The following is a 6000-nucleotide window of genomic DNA, read 5'->3' as shown; positions in this document are numbered from 1 at the left end:
CTGAAGAAGAATATAATGCTGTCTGCAGGGAAAGCTGGGCTAGCGTTAGAAGAGCTAAAGCCTGTAATGAATTGAGGCTTGCAAGAGAGAGCTAAAGCAATAAGAAAGGAATTTGGAAGTAAGTCAAAAGTTAAAGAAAAGCCAAAGATGCTATAGGATTTTTAAAGGATGAAGAGGGTAAAGTGGTCAATAATGATGTTGAGAAGACTGAACTTTTAAATTCCTGTTTTGCTTCAGTGTTTTCTAAGAAAGCAAATGTTACATCAAGTGATCTTCATTGTGCTGTAGAAGAAAAGGAAGATGTGAGCAAGTCATACGTATGAATACTGCATATGAGTGGTCATGTTGGATTTAGGCATCAGAATTAATTACATAATTTACCATCTATGTTACATCCATGTAAGTTCAATCAATGATCAACCATTCTCAAAATTTGCCAAAATCAATCTTGGTCAAAAGAAGTCTAACTGCTAGCTCATATCCCTGCTGTCTTTTTAAGGTGATCAATACAGGATGAGCAGAGTGATTAGCAAACATAAACAGAGACATGCTGCTTCTGCTGCTTTCCAGTAAGTCATCCTAGTGATGAACTCATAGTAACATAGTAACATAGTTTGTAAACCCGAATAAAGACTTGCGTCCATCAAGTTCGACCTGTTAGTTCTGTAATTGCTAAAGTTGATCCAGAGGAGGGCAAAAACCCCAAATGATTTAGCCAATCTTCACCTGAGGAAAAATTCCCTCCCGACTCTGAAACCAGCAGTCAGAATAAATCCCTGTATCAACCTACTAATTTATTTTATTTTTAAGTATACGCTGAAAACTGCCTGGTATCTAGAAATGCATCCAGTCCCCGCTTGAACTGGTGTACTGAATCCGACATTACCGTCTCATCACTCAGTGAATTCCATATTCTCACTGCTCTTACCGTAAAGAACCCCTTCCTATGCTGGTGCTGAAACCTTTTCTCTTCCAGTCTTAGTGAATGCCCTCTTGTTACCGTAATATCCCTCCTTTTGAACAAATCCCGGGCAAGATCTCTATACTGTCCCCTAACATATTTGTACACATTTATTATGTCCCCCCTCAACCTTCTCTTTTCCAGGCTGAATAGTCCTAGTTTTGCCAACCTCTCTGGGTATTGCAGTCCCTCCATTCCCTTTATTAATTTTGTTGCCCTCCTTTGTACCTTTTCAAGCTCATTTATATCCTTTTTATATATTGGGGCCCATAACTGAGCACAGTATTCCAAGTGTGGTCTGACCAGTGCTTTGTACAGTGGAAGAACAATGTTCTCATCCTTTGCAGCTATACCTCTTCTGATACATCCAATTACCCTGTTTGCCCTTACAGCAGCGGCCTGACTTTGGGCACTCCAATTTAGTTTGCTATCAATCAAGATGCCCAAGTCCTTCTCCATCTCTGAATTCCCCAATGATTTCCCATTCAGTGAGTACTTGTGACTTCCATTTTTCCTTCCCATGTGTATGACCTTACATTTCTCCTCATTAAACCTCATTTGCCATTTAATGCTCCACCTACCCAGCTTATCCAAGTCCCTCTGTAGGTCTGCACTGTCCTCTTTTGTATTAATTGTTTTACATAACTTTGTGTCATCTGCAAATATTGATATTTTACTACTTATCCCATTGACTATGTCGTTAATAAAGATATTAAATAACATTGGGCCTAGTACTGACCCCTGTGGTACCCCACTAGTGACGCTTACCCAATCTGAGTATATTCCATTATAACCACCCTCTGCCTTCTATCCTTTAGCCAGTTAACTACCCACTTGCAGACATTTTCCCCCAGCCCCATCATTCTCATTTTGTATACCAACCTATTATGTGGCACGCTATCGAATGCTTTTGAGAAGTCGAGATACACGGCATCCACTGTTTCCCCCTGATCTACTCGAGAGCTAACCTCCTCGTAGAAGTCAATCAGGTTTGTTTGGCAGGAGCGATTCCTCATGAATCCATGTTGGTTCGGGATTAAAAGATTATTAGCATCAAGATGCTCCGTAATTGCCTCTTTAATGAAGCTTTCAAAAATTTTGCCCACAACGGACGTCAGACTCACCGGCCGATAGTTTCCGGCGTCACTTTTCGCTCCCTTTTTGAATATTGGCACTACATTCGCCTGTCGCCAATCAAGTGGTACAGACCCAGTCTCAACAGAGTCCTTAAATATAAGATATAACAGTCTGTCTATCACATTACTTAGTTCCCTTAGTACCCGTGGGTGTATGCCATCAGGTCCTGGTGATTTGTTTATTTTAATGTTACTGAGGCGTTTCTTTACCTCAACTTGGGTTAGATTAGTCATACTTAGTGAAGGATTAAGCTTGTCACTTCTCATTTCTCATGTTAGTTCTATTTCCTTTGTAAAAGTTTTCAAAAAAAAATTATTTAATAGATTAGCTTTATCCTCATCTTTCTCTATGATTTTGCCTTCCTCACTTTTTATCGGTCCAATATTATCCGATTTAATCCTTTTACTATTTATATATGTAAAGAACAGTTTGGGATTTGATCTACTTTCCCTAGCAATACGTTTCTCTGTTTCCTCCTTCGCTATTTTTATTTGTTTTTTACAGGTTCTCGTTTTTTCCTTGTAACACATTAGTGCCTCCTTACTGTTTTTCCTGTTTTAATCTCTTGTATGCCTCTTTTTTGCTATTTAATGCCCCTTTCACGTTCTTGTTCAACCATATTGGTTTCCTCTTATTTCTGGTCCTTTTATTCCCATACGGTATATACCTCTAGCGCTGAGTATTCAGAATTCTTTTGAAGGTTTCCATTTACTATTCGTATTCCATTGATTAAGTACTTTGTCCCAGTCAATAAGTTGAAGGTTTTCTATCAGCTGATCAAACTTCGCCCTCCTAAAGTTTAATGTTTTTGTTGTTCCCTTATTGATAACCCTACTGAAGGGCATTTTGAAGTCGATAATATTATGATCGCTATTACCTAGGTGCCCCCCTATCTGTACCTCAGTTATTCTATCAGGCCTATTAGTTAATATTAAGTCCAACACGGCCTTCCCTCTCGTTGGTTCCTGCACTAGTTGGGAGAGATAATTATCCTTAATATTTGTCAAGAATCTTTTTCCTTTCTGAGATCTACAGGTTTCTGTTTCCCAGTCAATATCCAAGTAGTTGAAATCCCCCATTACAATCACTTCATTATGTTTTGCTACTTTGTCTATTGGTCCTAATAGCAGATTCTCATTTTCCTCTGTTATATTTGGTGGCTTATAGCAGACCCCCAGTAATATTTTATTATTATTTTTTGCCCCCTCTATCTCTACCCACATGGACTCGACCCCCTCTTCTCCCTCTACTATATCTTCCCTTAGTCTGGGTTTTAGACATGACTTTACATATAAGCAGACTCCTCCGCCTTTCCCCTGTTTCCGGTCCCTTCTAAATAAACTATAATCTAATAAATTTACCGCCCAGTCGTAGCTATCGTCTAACCAATTCTCTGTTATACCTACGATGTCATACTTCTCCTCCGATATAAGCGCCCGCAGCTCATCCGCCTTATTGGTCAGGCTTCTTGCATTGGTCAGCATGCAAGATAAAACTTTGCGGTTATTTAGCATCCTATTCTTCTCTAATGATCTAACTGTACTATCCCCACCCCCCTCTCCACCCTCATTATATTCACTTCTCCCCTTCCCCCTTGCTTGCCTCACATCCCACCTATTTCCTTGGTTCCCCCCCCATCTCTAGTTTAAAAACTCCTCCAACCTATTACCCATATTCTTCCCCAGCACCGCTGCACCCTCCCCATTGAGGTGCAGCCCGTCCCTATGGTAGAGCCTGTAGCCGACCGCGAAGTAGGCCCAGTTCTCCATGAACCCAAACCCTTCTTCCTTGCACCAACTCTTTAGCCACTTATTCACCTCCCTAACTTCCCGTTGGCGCTCCTGTGTGGCTCGCGGGATTGGTAGTATTTCTGAGAAAACTACCTTGGAGGTCCTTGCCCTAAGCTTCCAACCTAGGTCCCTGAAATCATTTTTAAGGACCCTCCATCTACCACTCACTTTGTCATTGGTGCCGATGTGGACCATGACCACTGGGTCTTCGCCAGCCCCACCCAGTAACCTGTCAACCCGATCCGCGATGTGCTGGACTCGAGCGCCAGAGAGTTAGCACACCGTTCGGCGATCCCGGTCTTTGTGACAGATTGCCCTGTCTGTCCCCCTAATAAAAGAGTCACCCACTACCAGAACCTGTCTTGCCTGCCCTACACTTCCCCCCTCCCCCTCATTACTGGAGCATACACTCCCCCGGAGGTCAGAGGATCTGTCGTGCTCCAATAATGACGGTTCTGAACCAGCCTTCAGATACTTCTTCCCTCTATCCCTCCTAACTGTTATCCAGCTCCCTGCCTGTTCAGCCTGCACTTCCCCTCTATGCTCCACCCCCAGTATTGACCCATTGAGTGTCTGCTCGGTGAGCAGCAAACTCCGTTCCATGTTGTCGATGCTCCTCAGTATCGCTATCTGAGCACTTAGATCCAGAATTTGGGCTTCCAAGTGCACGATATGCTCACATCTCTCGCAGCAGTATGGATCCTCGAGCGGTTGCTCACGGAATGCAAACATTGCACAAGATGTACACTGCACGGCTCCGGCCAACATGGACGTCGTTCTAAATATGGGGATACAGTCAGTATATATATACAATTACAAAACACAATTATTTATATATAGGTGTATGGACGGGGATCAATTAGGGATGTGCAAGTGTATCAATTAGATATCGGTGGGGGATCAGTTAAGTATGGACGGGGATCAATTAAGTATTAAGTATGGACGGGGGAATCAGCTAAGTAGGTCAGGTGGATTAATTAAGTAAAAAGTAAAGAAAGAATGAAATACAGTCAGCAATTCAGTCCTAAGTCCTCCCTTCCAAACTCCCTGAAAACAAAGTCACTGAAAAGCAAGTTACACACTTATTTTCATTTGCACTTACGCTCCGGACACACGCAGCTTGTTCACACTCGCAAACTAAGAGATTTAGAGAGTTTTTTTTTTTTTCCAGCAATCCACACTTCACCTCAATGCACTTCCATTGAGTGCTCTGCACTGCTGTATAATGTCTTCCTTGCTGCTGCTTCTGATTATCTGTTACGTACAGTCAGGGGTGTAGGACTCATTCATGTTTGATTGTCCTGAACAAAGAAATGAGTATCAAATGGAAAGAAGGGTTCATATCTAAAGAAGTATATAATGCTGTCTGCAGGGAAAGCTGGGCTAGTATTAGAAGAGCTAAAGCCAGTAATGAATTGAGGCTTGCAAGAGAGACCAAAAGCAATAAGAAAGGATTTTGGAAGTAAGTCAAAAGTTAAAGAAAAGCCAAAGATGCTATTGGATTTTTAAAAGATGAAAAGGGTAATGTGGTCAATAATGATGTTGAGAAGACTGAACTTTTAAATTCCTATTTGGCTTCTGTGTTCTCTAAGAAAGCAAATGTAACATCAAGTGATCTTCACTGTGCTGTAGAAGAAAAGGAACATGTGAACAAGTCTTAAGTATGAATACTGCATATGAGTGGTCATGTTGGCTTTAGGCATCAGAATTAATTACATAATTTACCATCTATGTTACATCCATGTCAGTTCAATCAATGATCAACCATTCTCAAAATTTGCCAAAATCAATCTTGGTCAAATGAAGTCTAACTGCTAGCTCATATCCCTGCTGCCTTTTTAGGGTTATCAATACAGGATGAGCAGAGTGATTAGCAAACATAAACAGAGCCATGCTGCTTCTGCTGCTTTCCAATAAGTCACCCTAGTGATGAACTCATAGCTACATTGCTCTGCACTGCTGTACAATGTCTTCCTTGCTGCTGCTTCTGATTATCTGTTACGTACAGGCAGGGGTGTAGGAATCCTTCATGTTTGAGTGTCCTGTATGTGGGAGAACATAGCAAGTAATCTATACCACCTAATACAGTGATATCTAAAAATTAGCGGATGA

This window comes from Phyllobates terribilis, unplaced genomic scaffold (assembly GCF_046119375.1).
Source record: "Phyllobates terribilis strain yellow unplaced genomic scaffold, ASM4611937v1 Scaffold_11__3_contigs__length_659146591, whole genome shotgun sequence".
NCBI lineage: Eukaryota > Metazoa > Chordata > Amphibia > Anura > Dendrobatidae > Phyllobates > Phyllobates terribilis.
The sequence above is the reverse complement of the archived record's forward strand: the minus strand, read 5'-3'. Positions refer to the sequence as shown.